At 35.1% G+C, this 20235-nt stretch overlaps 2 protein-coding genes across 3 annotated transcripts in view; both read left to right on the top strand.

Moving 5' to 3' along the window:
* The window catches only part of LOC134743532 (serine protease nudel), a 335679-nt gene that overhangs the window by 55993 nt on the left and 259451 nt on the right, over positions 1–20235 (top strand). The gene's annotated exons all lie outside the window — the stretch shown is intronic.
* Positions 4968–20235, top strand: part of LOC134743534 (protein jim lovell-like) — a 73890-nt gene continuing 58622 nt past the window's right edge. The window contains exon 1 of one of the 2 annotated variants that reach the window (XM_063677025.1): positions 4968–5322. The gene's annotated coding sequence lies outside the window, so the exon portion shown is untranslated. Of the gene's footprint in view, positions 5342–20235 lie in introns of both variants that reach the window. The other variant, XM_063677026.1, reaches the window with a different exon arrangement.

The following is a 20235-nucleotide window of genomic DNA, read 5'->3' as shown; positions in this document are numbered from 1 at the left end:
GGCAAACAAGCATACGGCTCGAATGATGGTGATGTTAAGCGGTCACCATAGCCTATGAACGCCTGTAACTACAGGGGTGTTGTTACATGCGAGTTGCCAACTATGTACAACTTTGCTGTGTGCTTATATCACCTAGGCTAGGTAGGTAAGCTACTTACCCATATCATGAAACATATATTTGTAGTTACGTATTATTTTTATACTTAGCGGTCGACTTAGGTTTTAAATTTACACACAATGGTATTTAGCAAAATATGTAAACTTTACCATTAGAAGACAAGGTACATGTATAAATTGATATGTTTTTATATGCACAGTTACAAGTAAATGGTAAAATTATTGATACAATACACGAAAAAGCAATTAAAACGGGTCACTTTGTAGGAAAATTTCCATTCAATGACCATATTCATTGCTCTCGTGTATATATTGAGTAACACTCGACTCTCACGCAGGCGATTCTCGGAAGAAGGCTTACCTACCGCCTTCCAAAGCCACGTCTTACCACCCACTGGATGGGAACTTGGCAACTTGGCACGTACATTTGACTACACGTTAACCTATATCCTTGGGAACCGATTGCGGCCGTAATGAGCATATCAGCGATCTTGAATATATTATATGTTTTAGGGGATAATGTAATAAGCGCCACACAGGTATGATAGGTAGAGTATGTTTAAGCTAACTTTGCACCAACTTGAACTGAATAAAATCTGCCTGTCATTATACATTGTCATGTTTTCATATAAATTTGTCATTAATGATGACATTGCCACGGTTTATCATTACAAATGCCATGCATTAGCTTGGTCCGATTCTAGTCATTTTGTTAAACTTTATATTTCTCAATTGAATGTCATAGTCTGAGTGTAACCCCTAGACGTGACTATTGGAATTCTGTATAGTAAAAAATCTGGTAGTCTGGAATCTGACACCTCGGATGGAGATTTCACCTCAATCTTTCAAGTTCAAATATCTTGTGATCTTAGAATTATTAATAAAAATAACATATAACACAAAACGAAAAAATACCTAAATATGAAGTTATAAATTTTAATTCTTATATCAATTATGAACGGGATTTACATTCATCAGAAATGAAAGAATTTGATTATTTAATGTTATTGAAATGAAATCGCCTAACCGTATTTTTAAATGCCATAATTATTGCAACTAGCATGTAATATGTACGAATTACTTCTAAACCAATCCGATACGGTGGATACAGCACATTTGATTTCTGGGAATATTACACAAAATAACACTTGACCGGTGTTGCGTTTCTTGCACACACGTTTTACAATGATTTATGACGCAGAAGTAATACAATGAAATATACCTAAAGAAAAGTTCAGGTTTTAGAAACTTATTATTTTTAGTACATTATTATTATAAAGAGAGTTATTTATATGTATATATATATATTTATACGAACGTAATTTCCATGCATACCTACATAATGTTTATATAACATAGTATATTAGATAGTCCGGGTTCTTATTTAGCCTAAACTAAGAGTATGTTCCCATCCGGCAGAAAGCATAAAACTTGGTATGCATGTAGCTTATACAGGTATAAAAATAGAAGTAGAAACCAGTCGTCAGTTATTATTTTTCCCTTCGTTCCCCCTTTAATAAGCTTTTTGAGCACCTACATAATTAATTGATCTCATTTTTGTGTTACTTTGAAGTGCAAAATATTAAACAGGTTCCTACATATGATAAACAAACAACATGATGCAAGAAGACCTTAAGCTTTTTGAAATCGTAACGAAATGCCAACAATGAAAGTGATTGATGCTGTCACAATTAAAGGCAATTAAGTTTAATTAAAGGCTGTATTGTCGAGTGAACAATCTAAACATCTCACTGCATCATCCAGTAGCCGATAAATTTTCAATAATCGCTATATTATCTGGGGTAGGAACTTACTTTCACTAATGGGAAGGCCGCGGGCCTGCATTCGGCTACAACCGATACTAATTTTCTAGCTTAATATAGTTTAAGTCAATTTAGCTAATGTAAAAATTAGAATTAGGGCCCCACTTTATTCACCTCAAAACTACTCCACAGGGACCAAGGTCAAGATGATAATCGTTTGTCGACAAACGTCAATAAAAAAGTAAAATTTTATCGGTATGATATATGTGACGAAAAATCACGCCATCTCTGAATGAATAGGCTGTTACTGAACCGGTGAGCTCCATCTTAGGCCCTGTCTTCACTTTCCATCAGGTGTGACTAGGGCCAATCGCCGATCAGTTTATAATAAATAAATAAAAAACTATATACCTTAAGTATATAAGTTTCGATTAGTACGGGCTGATTTATTGATATGATACCAGATATACGCAGCTGTACTCATTACTGTGAGTAACTATTGTTATAAGAGCAACGCTGATATCGAAAAAAAAAAAACAGGTGTTTCATAAGTTCAATTTGTCACAATTATATGGGCACCAGGATTATCCAGAGTTGGTGCTATATAGTTAAATCACAGAAATGAGCATAATCACGTAAAACATATATTTTGTATCACCTGGTTCATATATTTAATTGACACTTGGCTAGGATCCCAGTTTTTCCGCTGGCAGCCTTATTAGGACTGGTATTATACTTATATAACGATGGGATGAATGAGATCGGTGGATTCCATTTAAATGAATCACCGGAACTTCTCAAAGTGATCGCCACTCACGACTGCGGGTTTTTTTTCCCCAAACAACATGCGTATTTTTTCTGCAAAACCCTCAATTTCTAATCATATTGGATTAAGCCATACATACGCATGATAGAGTAATATGTGCAGAAAGATACGAGCCGTGGAATATAAAAAACCAATACATTCTATGACTTCTCTTTCCACACAGACTATAAAAACCCTAACCCTTTTAACCAAAGGGTAAAAACGGGATCCTATTACTAAGACTCCTCTGTCCGTCTGTCTGTCTCTCTGTCTGTCACCAGGCTACAGCCTGTATGAACCGTGATAGCTAGACAATTAAAATTTTCACAGATGATGTATTTCTGTTGCTGCTATAACAACAAATACTAAAAACAGAATAAAATAAATATTTAAGTGGGGCTCCCATACAACAAACGTGACATTTTTGCCGTTTTTTGCGTAATGGTACGGAGCCCTTCGTGGCGAGTCCGACTCGCACTAGTCGCACTTGCCCGGTTTTTCGTTGAGAAATAAGACTTTCTTACAAGAACTTTTAAAAGTGTATGTAATTTTTTTTTTTAATTATTTGTAGAAGCTGTTAATAGATTTTTTAATACAGTTGCTCAAAAAGTGCTACTTTTCGTAGCTGTTTAGCGTGCGGAAAGTTGGTTTTCGCGAACTAGTGCTTTTTACTTTTCCAATTTTTTTAAATTTATTCTTGTTCCAATTCATGACTACTTATTTGATGAGTGTTAATATTAGTTTCCTTTAAACGTCGTAATCATCATAAAAACCTACTATTAATGTAAGAATACAAAAAATATACATATTTTATATTTTATTACTTACCTCTTCATCATTATAACACGTCTATTTTTTATATATATTGAATATTGAAAAACCGTTCTTAATAAGTTGTCTGAATGGAACGGAACGCCTGTCAAAGAAGAGGCGTTTTTTTCTTTCTGCTTTAAGTTTCCAAAGGTAACATTCGATAGTTTTTATAAATGTACGATACACAAATAATCGTAATTAACGATATTTGGGTAATAATAGTACAATGTTTTATATTTACATTTGTTTCTGTCTTATAGAACATGCATTTAAAAAAAACTTTTATTGAAGTGGGTTCAATAATAATAATACCCAACTAAAAAACACCTCTTCATAATGTCAATGTCAATGATGTCTTTCTTATTTTTGTTGTTGTTTGGTTGTTTTTCTTATTTTTTCGCAACTGTATTAAAAAACATCGTTCGATACACGTGCGGTAATGACATACTTTCCGCACTAGCATCGAAATGTACTATTTCGTAGTTTACAATTTTATATTTTTCCTTGCGTAAAAAAAGAGAGTTTGACATTATAAACATAAGAATATTATTTTTTTCTATTAACTTACATACTAATAAAATTGTAATGCATGCAATTGGTAGTTAATATGATCTCGCAAACCAATTTTACCAATCTGGCAACTAATAGGAAAATGCGCGAAATTCAAAATGTTGTATGAAAGTTCGACCATTTGTGCAATTTTTTTAATTTTCCGCCCTTGGCCTTGCCCGAGCCGTAGGATATATATAGGTTTTTTTAATCCATTCTTTAGTAGTCATTAGTTAAATAGTGCTTTGTAAAACTTGTTCTTTTTTGTAAGTATGGGAAACATTAAAAAAACTGAGGTTTTAAGTAGGTATTAACATTAAATTACATAAAGTGCAGGCGGCAATGAATTAACGCGGAGTCATTATCCGGGGTACTTTCACTCGCGGAATTTGACAAAGCGCGACCCGGGGCTGCAGTTTCGGTGCAAGAACAAAGGCCTAAGTTACATGAGAACTGAGGCGGTTGTTTACTTCCAATTAAAAATACCTGGGAACTATTATGAGCAAATTGAATTAATTTAATGTGACAAACGTGGTAGTGTGGAAGAGATTTTTATTTAGTTTATGTATAGGTACATATTAATGAATTATTAGATTAGAAAACTGACATAAAATATAATGTGTTAATTTAAGTTACAAATAGGTACTTATTCAAAAAATATTATACAAATATATTTTTTAGTGTCATATTAAAAGTATGCAAGCATTAACAACATATATGCTATTTCTGTTTATGCAACCAAATGATGTTACGAGTTTTCAATAAGCGGGCGAGTGAAAGGCGGCGGCAGTGCGCTTGACCGTCTCGGCACGAGGACGCAAGGGCGCCGTGCGTCTTGCCGAAATTATTCGGGGCTCGCTGCACAATCGATTTTTCCCGTCCGATGCGGAAAATTCTTCGGGGCGGGGCGGGTGTAGCGCGGCGGTCGTAGAGGGGTCGAGGGGGGCAGGGGGGCAGGCGGAGTGCAGCGGGGCGGTGCAACGCGCGCCGCCGGCCCGGCCGTCGACGGGCAGACAGTAGGACGGCAACGCCACTGCGAGTCGGTGACCAAGGCGCGAACAGCGCGCTCGCACCGTGACATGTAGCGCGGCCGCCGCGCTCAGCCTCGCGACTCCACCGTCGGTGGCGGCGCGCCGATGCGCCTGCCGTCCGCGCCGACGACGCCCGCGCCGCCGTGACCGTACCAACGCGAGTACAGAGTGAATCCCTCTCTTGGACCTGAAGCGAGCCCGACGACCGTCGGATGGAACCCCGAGTGCGCCGATTCGCATCAAGGTTAGCTGAATATTTGAATGTGAGTGTTGTGCACCGGCCCGTCAGCTCGCGCACCCCTTTCAACCCTCTGATCGCGGCTACATACGACACTGTAATTGCCTATAGGTAGGCTCGGAACACGTGAAAGGGTGACCGCAAGTGACTCATATGAATTTCCACGGCGTGATTGCGACTTATCTTTTTTTACGGCGAAGAAAAAAATAAGATTATGATTGTTATGATACATGTATGTCTTAATGCAATTTAACTTTCATGGTGTCTAGACAGTTTATATTTCAATATGTATGTGAGACTAGTTGAAAGTTACCTATAACTCTAGACCGTAACGGGGCACTATTAAAACTTTGGGTAATTTCCGCCTTTTTGTTGTTCGACGGTTGAAAAAAGTCATTAGGCATAGTCTGACTGTCATGTTTTGGCGCGGGCTGGCGTCGGCCGCTGAAAACACAGTAGGGCGACGCGCGAGTCGCGCGGCGCGACGGCAGGGTGCACTGTGAGTTCTTGATCGGTCTGTTTCAAGAAGTTGATATTTGAAGAAACCTGACATTTAACTGCATCATTTACAATATTATTATTGTTTCAAAAATGTAAGTAACGCGCTTAAAGCATTTTGGTTGTGAATGAGGAAATGTAATTGCACTTTTGATAAATTAAATTGTATTTGTTTTTTTATGTCTTATTTAGAATGCTATTTTTACGTCATATTTAGGTACTGTTTTTAGATTGATTTATTCTTCATAAGCGCTGGTGGCCTACCTATAAGGCAGTCGGGTTCCTAACTAGGCTAGTCAAATTAGGTTTTTTCCAGAAATTAATTCCCAGCAAGCTGGAGATCATCTTAATACCTTCATTTGGTTCTAAATTAGTGTAATCCGAGTTTGCTCCATTCCAGTTGTGGAAATTTTTTTGTTCTTTTTAGTTTTTTTGCTTGTAGTCCAAAAACGGTACGTCCGACGGAAAATTTGCTCTAATTATGATAAAAATTGACATCCGAGGATTCGAAAGATACCTTAATATGAATTCGTTGTCAAAGATTGTAAAAAGTGGCCGCCACTTTGAATTATTTTTGGTATAATCGTGTTAAAATCCGAAAACTTTTTTCACCAGTGTCTGATCCACAACAACCTTGCTGGTAGTGACATTGTGATTGATAGTGGGTTCCTTCGACATAGAGTGGTTTTGTCATTCCAATGTAAAATGTATCTCCCAAGGGCCCCAAAATTTATCCACACCTACCAACCAACCCAAATGAAGGTATTAAAATGATTTCCAGCTTAGTGGCAATTAATTCCTGAAAAAGCTTTTCTTGGCTCTAAATTGACTGGCCTAAACCGGAAGTCGCGGAAATGAACCCTGACGCGTACCAATAAGTTTCTTGAAAGTTGCAACACGTACAAAAATGTCATGAGATATTTAAAAGTTTTACTTTTTAGTGAAGGAAAACATCGTGAAAAATCGGTATAGCAATTCTCCGGGTTAATTTAGGATGAAACCGGGAAAGCGCTTGATGGAAAGAGGTATGTAATGTAATGAAAGCTTCATAAAATTAAATAGATAGCTTGTACGAAATGCGTTGGAGTAATCTATTCATGTTGTATCTGTGTTTTGCATCAAACGACTGTTTACTTACCAACTAATCTCAAAGTAACGGGAAATAAAATCAGATAGGTTCACAAGAATGTAACGACATATGACACTCATTACGAGATTCTGTAAATGGTTTGTGAAATAATTTCTTTCATTAACGGTATTAATCTTAGTTAATTTTTTTAAGTTTTTCGAAAATTTGAAATGACAAAATAAACAAACGCAAATAAAAAATAAAAAGTATTTTTACCCGGATGACACTCATTTCAGTGAGATTGAATTTTCATAAATAAATATAATTAAATTTAATAAGTCAGTATTGGCTACTGTCTAAATTTCTTTAGGTATAGTCATAAGCAAACTTACAAAAGAAAATAAATAGTAACTGAATGAATAGAATGGTTTTTAAGCAAGTAAAACTATCATGTGGATATGTCCTGTCCATCAACTGGAGGCTAGAGCTTCATTACAACATATTAAAATCGAATCGTAATAATCATAAATAAATATAATTGAATACTATCAGTATTTGATCTGCGATGCGAGAGTAAATCTACAAATGTTTGACAGTATCAGATAGAAAGGCCTTTATCCGGAATCCGGATTGGTTCTCTACGCAGCGCCGGTGCTGCCCGTGCTACGTTGTCGTAGCGTTTGAAAGTAGCTTTACCCGTCTGTGATAGGCAGCAACATCGGTGGGCATTTTGGCAACTTGACATGTTTGACATTTCAATTCAGATACCTATTCAACAACAACTTTTTCTTGGGAGTTGTTTATCTGTGTCGTTAATTCGTTAACTGCATTCCTTTAATAAGTACATAACGTATTTAGAGACAATGGGGCTCAACGAAAGGTTAAAGAACACGTACCTTTTATCCGGACATTCATTCCCTAAGGAGAGGTGTTACGTGTTACTACGGTAGTGTGCTTTTTATTTTATTTAATGCAGATTTTTTAATTTATTTATTTGCATAAGGTTAGTAATATAATACAAGTTTTATCTGTTTAAGTAGTTCGTCATATTGATTTACAAAATATCTATTTACTTTAATATGAGAATGCTAAGCTTCTTCCTTAGCATATTCTGTTTCACTTGTCTAAATAGTAGTAAAGTTACTGTAGGTACATTCGTCTTCCTTATTATTTTCGTCCAGTCTAGGTGTTCGTTTCTTTCTGAATTAGATTTACTCGTATCATATCTTAATTTATTTTGCGGGACGGCTTAGAAAATATTTATTTCACATTAGAAAATTTGTCTGTACTAAATGGGTAATTTTTCTTTTTCAATAAAAACAACCTGTTTTAATATATATTTGAAAGCTGCATTTGATGGCAGCGCAATCTGATAGAAGACAAACAAATTTGTGATTTATGTAGCTTAAGATTTAAAAAAGCTCGTTTTTCGCCATTTTGTTAGTTCACATAATTTGCATCAAATCAAATGTCAACTAATCCACATTTTTTTTTTTCAATTTAAGTTTCTAAATGTCTTCGGGACCTATAAAGTTGACCACCATATTAAGAAGAAGTAAAGCTAAAGTAATTGCCTCAAAGCCTTTGGCTCTGATTGTGTATACCAGTATATTGTGTAGTTCAGGAACCATGCTCACAATATTATAATATAAGCTTTGTTCCATTTGTCACTGGGTTGCGGTATTTATCAGATATTAGATTAGATTAGATTAGATGATTTATTTCATGAAAGACAATTTACATAATAAGTTTGCATTAATGTCAAAAATATAAGAATTTCTATCATGATCGTCAAAATAAAAATAAAAATAAAAATGAAAATAATAACAATACTAATGAAAATAAAATTATAGCTCCAATAAGGATTGTCAACACAATTACAATATTATACTGTTATCATCACCTCACTTATTGACTTATATTAGTTATATTTCATCATTTACTTAAAAATCTTACTTAACACCACATTGTACAAACTGAAGGACCCACAGAACACCTTTTTTTTTTAATATTAGACTCATTGATTTGAGTCAATCGGTTCTCGCTAGAAATGTGAGATTAATTTAACTGTGTTAGAAATGATAATTTTTTTATTGTACCTAAAATAATGATAAAATTGATATTATAATGTATGTATTTCTTTTGTTGAGTTTTATTGACATTTAGATTTTATTCTAGAAACATTCTAGACTAGTATTTTTCTAAGGCGACCAGAGAAAGTTTTTATTCCCTCCCGAGGTTTGGTGTTGTTTGGTTCGGGCTGTGACTTTCCAATATGTGGCCGTTGGTCTCCACAATTTTTAGTAAAGAAAAACTTTTGTGACAACCGGGCTAATTTCCAAAGGTCAGATCGCTTTTGTAAAAACAAATGAATCGTTACGCCAATTATTGTCGTTTTCAAATCGATAGAACTCTTTTCTCCTTTAGAATAGAAAACAAGCGGACAAGCTCAAAATTCGTGAGATTTCCCGGTTAGTCCTTGTACGCAGCATCAGCATCGGAAGATCGTTGTTGATTTTGGCATTTGCTAGGAATATGTAGCTATGGAAAATACTGCAAGCGTTAATATTATGACTGCAAACTGTGCGAAACGGTATATTTACGAAGTTGGCTTTGTGCGATTTAGAGCAACGTGGAAATTGCGAACGTTTACCGTTCTTAGTCGACATAGGTAGGACATTCAATTTACTATTTGATCGCCTTTAGTCAACTGTAGACATAATTAAGTGGTCCTCCCATATAGATTTCATCTTCATTCTCATATCACCCAACACACGTCTACAACTAGGCCTCCCTCAAGGGTCTCTTCAACGGCCGATCGTGCGCTGCCCACATCCAACGATCCATGCGTTCTTAACTAGGTCTACATTGTTATCGTCAAATATCTCTTCGGCTCCAACGGCTTTTTCTAGGAATCACCCTATAATACAGTAACATTTTGAAGGAAATGCATTATTTAGTTATACTCCATCTGAGCTCGACAGATGCCCTCAGTGTTCCTAATTACTATTAACTTTTCCACCTTGCTCTCGTAACCTATTCACACTATTACCCTATGTCGGAATTCGGGTTTTGATTCTTATTTCACTTCCTGCTTATTTAGATTTTAGATACAGTAAATAGGATGAAAGCTAGTTTTTAAGCATACATTGCTCTTTTATATTTAGTAGGTATACAAAGATCTTAAAGAAACCGGCAACACGGGTTAGAAATATCACAAAAACCAGCTTATTATTTGTGCTGTTCTGCCCTTATTGACAAAAAGTGCATAATAAATAAAATAAAACTTTATCTAGCCACTATCACACAGGGGTTAGGCGATTGCGTGACAGTACTAAAGTTATGATACGAGCATGAGTCATGAACATCACGATGTTTTTTGCATTTTAACCCTCAACAAGATAAAACTGTAATATATGTCATATATTAAAGAAAAAGTGACAAAAAGTAAAAAGTATTCGAACTTAAACTATCGTGAGACATATTTCAAAATATTTAGATCAGAAACCGTACTGATCTAAATATTAAGTAAAAAGTATATTGATTTTTGCAAAATTTTAGGTGTTTAGAAAAAAAATCAATTGGACATAATATGATTTGAAAGCGGACAGTAAAAAAACCGGCCAAGTGCGAGTCGGACTCGCGCACGAAGGGGCACAAAACGGCAAAAAATCACGTTTGTTGTATGAGAGCCACTCAAATATTTATTTTATTCTGTTTTTATAACGGCCACAGAAATACATCATCCGTGAAAATTTCAACTATCACGATTCATGAGATACAGCCTGGTGACAGACGGACAGACAGACAGACAGCGAAGTCCTAGTAATAGGGTCCCGTTTTTACCCTTTGGGTACGGAACCCTAAAAATGTTCTATTACGTCAATTCAGTACCAGAAAACGATACAAACTAATTGGTAATTACTCTGTAGATACACTGTTGTACCTAATAAGTACTAGATTATTATATGTTTAAAAAAAAACGTAGCACGTTATTCTAACATTTTATGCAAATGCAAAATGCTATTTAATTACAAATAATTTACAACGGTTTTGCATGAAGGGGCTTCATTGAGGCATCCAATAGTTAATTAGGTACTTATATTTAAATTGCACAAGTCTAGTGTCGTGGGACAGGAAAGGTGTAAACGATAACAAACAGGCCAAGCAACGCGGCTGTCCGCTTATGGATGTACCCTTAATTGTACACAAACTTAGCAAGGCCGTCGTTAGCTCTGTGTTAAAGTGTGTTTTAAACAATTGTATAACATGCCTACGAGTACTATGACAGGTTTCAATAGTGCTTATAATTTAGGCATCTTATCACGTCTTATCACTTAGGTTTTACACGTTTGTTGAGTTGAACTTATTGACGAAATATCTTGAAAGAAACTTTATTCTAGTTTGTATACCTACTTTGTATATCTTAGATCAGTTTGATATTTTTATATTTAAATTAAATATATTTTTCAATTTTTCAATTTAAAGGCCTCCTCGCCTAGTCGGTCTCGGGTTCTAATCCCGATAAATATTTATTCATGTATATCTTTATAGATTCGTCATGTGAGAGGTAAGTACCTCGAAGTCTCTCGTCCACACTTAATCGCGTACAACCTATGTTTATTTATAGCCTGACGTTTCGAACGTGACGTTACGTTCGTGGTCACATGCAATAATCAAGATCAAATGCGGGTAGTTCGCAAAACCGGCGCAGCAAGAAGATGTTGATACAATGCCTCGCCAGTCTGCCTGTGATCACGAACAACGTCACGTTCGAAACTTCAGGCCATAAATAAACGTAAGTTTTTACTCGATTAAGTCCCGTGTTAGTTTAATATTACGAGTGAAAATCGTGTTAGTTTAAATTCATTAAAAATAGTATAATTGACGTACGGAAAATACCTAGAACCTAGTACTCCGCATCGCTTTATGTAATGTGGAACCTATAGTTGCATTTTATTTGTTATTAAATATGTGTACTTACAGATTTTACAGATTTAACAAATGCAAATAGCAGGGGGTCGTAGGTTCAAATTCCGTCGTTAGGTACTTACTAGACTTTTTTTTTAAATTGCTAATATGATGGTAAATACTTTTAAATAAACGCATTTGTTAATTTTTCTTGATTTTTTACTTAATGTACAAAAGTAGTCTGAGCCGTATAATAAAATGTACCTATATATTTTCTAAATATTTTATTGTATCGTTGTAAAATTCCATTCATTGCTCGAAAAAGTAACAGCTTTGTTAATAATGGGTAGGACAATATTGATTTTATGACTTTACTTATTTATAAAATACTTGGCATATAAAAACAATCTAGTGTTTTGTCCCTCTACTGCGGTTATTTAAATAAATTTTAATATTACATGGTTTATACTAGCCATTCTTTAATTACATGGGCAACTAAATATTTTAATGTCTTAAATAGCATCAAAATCTATACAAGGAATACTTACAAACGTTTTATCTGCAGGGTGTCAAGAAAACGCAACTTAATAAATACAAGCTTTTAGGTTGTAGGTACTTATTTCTTATAGTGTTTTTATTTAATTTGTTGTTTTCATTTAACTTATTTTATTTTATTTAATAAGAACAACGTTTAATTTGACATCATTAAAATTCATTATTTGCCTAGTTCCGATTGGAAAGTTAACAAGTATGTAGATTACATGAATAAATCACATCATAAAATGTGCTGTTTCGGAAAAAAATGAGGTCGATTGATAGTAGTTGAAGAATTGATGCTTGAATTGCGTCCTTACAGAAAAGTAGCTTTGGCCTGAAACCGTCACAATCACAATGATCTTATTCGATGTCGAAAAGTCGATAGATGGAACTAGAGATATTAAAACGAAATCGTTAAATATTTCTGCTAAAGAATTCAAGCTAACCGTCCAAATTCGCAATTCTGGTCACTAAAACTAGAATGTTTAGGAGGATGAGAGCATCGCATCGCGGGTGGGTGCAGCGACGCTAGGTCGCGTGGCATTGATGCGGAATTCATCCGCGTATATTTCGGGCATGGTAACTGTATCTGCAATCGAAAAAGTCCGCCGTCTACGCACTCATGCAAGCCGCACCAACACATACGTAGCACAATAGAGGCGTAGATTTCGTCAACACGCGCTGCGCGAGCGCGCCGGGCGCAGACTTTACCCTTGAGAGCATGCCGTTACGAAAATTGGTGCATTGATAAAAAATGTGATAACCTAATTAACCGGTGCTAGACTGTCGCGGTGTTAAACGTGTCGGCCACAGATGTCTGGAGGATAAGCGAGATTACTGTGTAAATAGAACATGCAGAACATTTGTTACACCATGCATGCTGCTGTGACATCAATACAATACAACTAGGTACTTTTTACTACACACCTCAATACAGAAAACAATACAAATAATACAGCATCTCAAGCAGAGGTTAACAACAAGCATCAACATTTGTGTTTAACGTTAAAGTTTCATTATCCCAGAATCATTGTTCAAAATTAAGTGCTAAATTGAGTATTTTAAAATAAATGTCTAGCTTCTGACCAGGTATAATTCACGTTGCAAGTCACCTTGCATTGCGACAATATTCTTTTTTCGTAAAAAATAACATTCAACCGTTTAGCGTTTCATGCATAAAAGTTATGTGTACATACACTTGCCACATGAGTAAAGATTTTAGTGCTTCGATTAGGTACTAGACACAGCCTAGTTGCTTCGGTGTTTAAAATGTCGTTTGTACTCGACGGCTGTGGCGCTTACGTCCTTTCGCGCTTCAGCTTGCGCCTACGCAGCCGTCAGCGTCGTTGCAGAGTAAATGGCAGGAGAGACAGACGGCCACATAATTATACGGTCAAACAAGAACGTACCATATAAACATGCGATTACAACAAGGTTTCAGGATAGGTAAACAGAGTTTAGATTGAATGTTGTTGTAAAATGTTCGAATACAGAGAAATCTAAACTTGAAGTTTTAAATTAACATGGTTTAATTGTGTATGAACATTTTTTTTAAATATTTAATACTTATACTGGTAAAATCTGGTAATAATGAAACGAATACGAATACGCTTAGCCCGCGCTTGATCAATAAATAATACGAATTATATTTTTTCACTAAAAAAAAAAAGGATATTTGTCTGTAAAAAAATACAAAACGTTATGCCCCGGCATACAATTACTGAGGATCGAACCAGGGACCTACCCACTTCAAAGCAAATGTTTGCAAACTACGCCATGATAGCTCTTAGCTAAGCTGACGAAATTTGGCTACTTTTTCTCGAGTAAAAACGAAATATCTAACTACCGCCTAAACAAGGGTTACAACTTTTCAGGTTTTTTGCCATTTACTCTGTAAACATGATATCGATACGATTATTTGTTAAGGCGCGAGCTATCACGACTCCGCCATCTTGAAAAATTCCCAAAAACCGGATCGACAAAAAATCATAGAATCTGGTCACAAAATTTCATGAGAATCGGTTGAGAATTGCGACCTGTAGAAGATAACATCTGGACATACGAAAGCAAAATGCCAGAGTCTAAACGTAGACCTTCATTCACTACGCTTCGGTCAATTAAAACGGCTTACAGTTTTTCTGCTGTTCAAACCATACAACTTCTGATCTAATAGTTTTGGACCTAAATTAATTACTATTGTTTCTTGATTGTTTTTTTATATCATCATAAATACTTTTTAGGGTTCCGTACCCAACGGGTAAAAACGGGACCCGATTACTAAGATTCCTCTGTCCGTCTGTCTGTCTGTCACCAGGCTGTGTCTCATGAACCCTGATAGCTAGACAGTTATATTTTCACAGATACTAAACAGTACAGAACCTTCGGTGGGCGAGTCCGACTTGCACTGGCCGGTTTTTTACTGTTCAGCTCGCCTATCATGCCAAGAATACCAGTGTTTTGTCTGCTCATTTATTATAAATTAGAATTTAGAAATATATATTTGATAGGATCCAAATTAACCTTATATTTAAAGCCTGGTGCATAATATGTATATTCAAGACCAAGGTTTAAGAGTACCTTATCATTATTTATTTTGACATAGAGTTTGAAGTAGGCAGGTACACCGTGTTCAATGACTAGCCTACTCGTAAGTTCTCACTCCCTATGTAAGCTAAATCAGCTTTCTTAGTTACTGGGATTGTCACGATAGCAGAAAGTTCCAAGAAGTAAAATATATTGAAACCAGTAATATTTTTAAAAACTGTTTCCTTGACTACGACCTTGTATAAATCTCCGTCATTTTCAATTGATTTTCATAAATGGAATCGGTTGACAAATTAGTTGTCAAAATTGTCCCAGTAGCTTTGAATCTACAAAGAAACACACGTATTATAATATGGTTACAAACATATACGGGTATCTGCTAAAACAATAAAATCTTCAACAGCAGAAAATAAAACTAGGTACGCACAGTTTCCAGTGCGTATATTTTCATTTGTTGCTAACGCGAAATATGATATTATTGTACAAAAATCTAGATCCAGTCAATTAATTAGATTCCCTCCCTTTAAGAGGCCGGTGTCGATTTTAGTCGCAAAAATGTAAAATTGATAGATTTAGTCCGTGAAATTTTACACCTTTTGTTACCTAATTGAAATAACAAGTACTGGTTTCTATTAGCACGTCTTCTTATCTTACCTTTTATCAGACCAATTTTTTGAAAACAGACTCAGTAAATTAGTAATGCTTGCTTTTCTGATGGACGTTTAGGTAAACGCGCGTAAAGCACTGATTTTGTCGCTCTTATTTGTAAATTTCGTAAAGTTTGGACTGCTAAACATAGTAATTTTGTATTACACATATCCTATACTTGACGTTTATCAAACTACATTTTTATTATTATGACTTTGAAGTAGTGTAAATGAAAGTTAGACGAAATCAATTTTCTCCAGAAATTACTTTAAAACAAGTGACAATTTCTCTTAAACTCGACTTAATTTCAACGTAATTTTGATACTTAAACAATCTACAACATTTGCTGAAACTATTCTTATACATCAATTTGTATAATTTACCACCATGATTTTTTGATGAATTTTTAAAAACTGCCCCTTCTCCTCATGCATTACCGGTGACGCACGCTCGCGACCTCATTATTAAAAGGCAAGATGAGAAGACGTGCTAATAGAAATCAATACTTGTTATTTAGATATTACGTAACAAAACGTGTATAATTTCAACGACTAAATCTATCAATTTTACATTTTTGCTCCAAAATCGACTACGGCCTCTTAATAGTTATTCGTTTAAATTTTGCAAAGAAAACTTGTAAGGAGTTTCTTTGTTGTGCCTTTCTATTACGAAAATCGGCCACAATAAGTTAGTGACGCTCGTTGATGTCTACTAAAAGGGCTTTCCCTTTTCCTTCCAATATAATGTTTTCTTCCTTACAGATTGTATAATACCTCGCGCGTGTTGTAATTGCTTGTAACTACAGTTAGTAAGTGATATTCATAGGTAATTTAAGATAATAAGTAAGACAAAGACAGTTGGTAAAATAATGTCTTTGAACTTGACAAAAAACAATAATAAAGCGTCGTCACTATGAGCAATGCGAAAAAAAAATGCTGAAATATTGTGACAAAAGTGGCATGCCGTCTACTCTTTTTTTCAAGACAAATATACCTATTCTTGAGGCCTAAAGTGTCATACTCGCAAAAAATTACTTCACCATCCACTCGTAATCAACAACGTAACAAAAAACTAAGGTGAATGTATTGGTAAATGATTTATGGTATGATGCAATTAAGTAATAAGTACATGTCTATTTTCTCGTAAACAGTTCTATGTCCTCGACCAGAATCGTCACTTTTGACACTGACAGATCATATCCGTAAGAAATCCAGATCAAATTCATAACCTGTTATTACAATCAGAATACGCGTCTTGGACGAGGGTATATTTTTTACCAGGGTACTCGTACCAACAAAAAACCAATTGCCATATTTCACAAATACGTGTTTCTATCGTCATATGACGAGCTGTTATTAAAGCAAGTCAGATTGGCCTATGCATGGGGCCATAAAAACGCACGCACTGCCATTTTCTCGTACGCCCATTCTCATCTCTATAGCAAATAATGGCACAATTACGCTTTGCGCGCATGTGTGCGTCAGTCACGAGTCTTCACCTTGGGTCCAGGGGAATAGTTGCAAATGCTTACCGAGCAACTTCAAGACCAGACAGTACGCTCTTAGATTCCGATAAGTTGTTATTACGATTCACATTAAATCTCGCGCCCGAAATAGACTCCGGAAATTTACCTCGCGGGCGAGATACTGTCGCGGCGCTCCTGCGCTAACCTTGCTGGATAAAGCATTTAAGACGGCTCATGGTCACCACACATTGATAGTCCACACAATGGTACAATATGACAAGCAATTTTCAAGAAATTTGACGACCTGTCTGGCCTAGTGGATAGTGACTATTAGTGACCCTGCCTATGAAGCCGATGGTCCCAAATCCTGGTAAGGTATGGGCATTTATTTGTGTAATGAGCACGGATATTTTGTTCCTGTCATGGGTGTTTTCTATGTATTTAAATATTAACTATAATAATAATATAGTACTCACAATTTATCTCCGAAACTACTGGGTCTAAAATTTTGAAAAAAATAAGCAAAGTAGATATTTACCTATAGATTACAGGAAAACCTATTAGAAATCGCAGTCAAGCGTGAGTCGGACTTAATTACTTAGTTTTTGATCCGACCCCTACGGGTTTTTTAAAGACATTTAACTCACGTTTCACATACAAAATACATTGTTTAAATTGTGTAATATACGGAACCCTTGGAACGCGAGTCCGACTCGCACTTGGCCGGTTTTTAATGGTCAACTATACTTTAGGAGATATTTTAGGGCAAGGAGGTTGTATTTCCTAAGAAGAGATCTTTATTGTAGTGTTTATTTATAATAACTAGTTTGGCTAGGAGCAACAATTTTGGGCTCAACTATCGCGACAGTAATCTACATTCTAATGATTAGTAATGATGTTCCAAAGTGCCCGAACAGGTGAGTGAAATACCGCTGGTCATGTTACATTGGTCCGCTTGAGATCTCGGCTTGCCCGCGATCGCACACGCTTTGTATGTACATGCATTTATGATTATGACACTACGGTAATTAAAAACACAAATCCTTATAATATGCAGGTGACAAATTGAATGCAAGGTTGTATAGAAAACAGTAACATTTACTTCAAATACCTATGTCAAGCTTCTTGTTAAAAGGCCTTATTAATAATTTAATTAGGTGCAATGTAATTACAATAAATAACGAACAAATTCCTGCTAGTACAGTAGTTTTGAACACGCATTCATTGTTTGTTTATATTATTGTTAAACTTAACTATGTTTGCAAATACCAAAAAACCGAATAAGTGCGAGTCTAAAACGAATATTTAAAAATGCTAGTTTCTCTTCTTTTAATTTAAGGTCTAGTATACCTAGTTCCTGAGAGAATGTTTTTCTTAATAATTTCAAAAGTAGAGTAAAATTATATATTGGAGATTTTTACAACGAGTTCATTTGATATTATGATATGATGTAATTTGCAAAACTATACATATTTTTATTTCTATAATTTAACCCCCCAAGGTAAGGCACACATGTTTAAAATTAATCTATTTAGAAGCTTTTATTTAACTTGCCCTGTTAGTACTTAGTACTCGTATGTATGTTAAGTAGTTAGTATGGGTCGCGAATTTTGGAAGCTAAATTTGACCCACTTTTGAGCTGAAATTTTGCATAGGTACTTACATATGCAAATCGGATGACAATGCAATATTATGATGACATGGAGCTGATCTGATGATGGAGAAAGGAGGTGGCTATGGCAACTCTGTGATAAAACAACGCAAACTAATTGTGTTTGGGGTTGTTAACGATGAGTATTAGGCAGTGGAAAGAAAAGTACAGTCAGCAATAAAAGCTTGTCCCTAAAATTAAAATTTTCCACTTAATCGGCCCAGTAGTTTCAGAGGAAATTAGCTGTGACAGAAGAACGTCTATCGGTTCCGCTCAGCCCAAGTGATTCTATAAGGGTTCCTTTTCTACATTTTTTAGGTACAGAACCTTAAAAAACAATACAAAAAATATATTATTTTTTAAACTAAGGAGCGTACACTGCTGAAAAAAAAAACAATCTCTGTAACAAAATAATTTAAAATGACCATAGGTGTTCAACTTTACTTTCTTATTAGTTAAGCTAATTTTAGAGCTCGATAAAAATAAACCACCAATAGGGGAGAGTGGGGGAATTGGGAACGGTGGGTAATTAAAAAGTGAGATATATAGTACTTCTAATTGCACAAAGAAATCTTGAGTATGTTTAACACAAACATAAAGCGGACTTCATGTGCCTAAGCGAAGCGGTCTCGATTAATCGAACAATATATATTCAAGTTTTGTTATAATTTTTATCATAATAATATATCATGATAGATGTAAGCATCGAGTTTTTGGAGTTGAAGATTCCAAATTTTGTTATTACCTTGAATATGGTATCTGCTTTTCAATTCAAACCACCTGGGGTTTCAAGCACCAAATTTTGATTTGATTGATATTATCCAATTGGGGTAATTAGGAACTAAGGAAACGAGAGCATTCCCAACCCAATTACCCCTTACATTCTCAATTAGTGATGTGCCGTTACCAGTAAATTTTCCAAGGCGAGTAAATTCCCAGTAACGTTACCAGCAAACTATATTTTTTTCTATTATAAACCTTGTTTATTTTTTTCATTAAAACATTTACTATTGCCTCATATGAAATTAAATAAATTAACATATGTTCACTAATTAAAAAGTTTACCAAAATTACTAGGAAATTTCCCAAATTACGGATAAATTTTCCAATATTTCCAGTATTTTTACTACTTGCCTGATCACATTCAAAACTAAGTAACATGTTAAATAATTACAGATCTTAGGAGAACATATAACTGTAAAAATTCAGTTTATTTAACAAAATAATTGTTCTTACTTACTTTATTGTCATTATCACAGCGAACTCACAATGGTCCTAAGTTCAATAGACACTATTGGCGTTTAAGTCTTTTATGTCAATTTCTACCTCCCGTATTTATTTTATAAAAGTAATACCATAACAAAAGTAAAAACATGTCATAACCCACAGAAATTATATTTCCGGTTTTCGGTAACGTTACTGGAAAAAATGGTAATTTACTGGTACTTAAATTTCCCAAATGGAAAATTACTGGTAACGGTAATTTACTGCCGGCACAACACTATTCTCAATGCTTCCTAGTACATACTTATTGAAAATCTAAGATTTTTTACTCTGTAAATTGTTATGACTGTATCCCGTGAGGTAAAAAAAGGT

The sequence above is a fragment of the Cydia strobilella genome, chromosome 8 (genome assembly GCF_947568885.1).
Source record: "Cydia strobilella chromosome 8, ilCydStro3.1, whole genome shotgun sequence".
Taxonomy (NCBI): Eukaryota; Metazoa; Arthropoda; class Insecta; order Lepidoptera; family Tortricidae; genus Cydia; species Cydia strobilella.
This window is presented reverse-complemented; position numbering and strand designations above follow the sequence as displayed.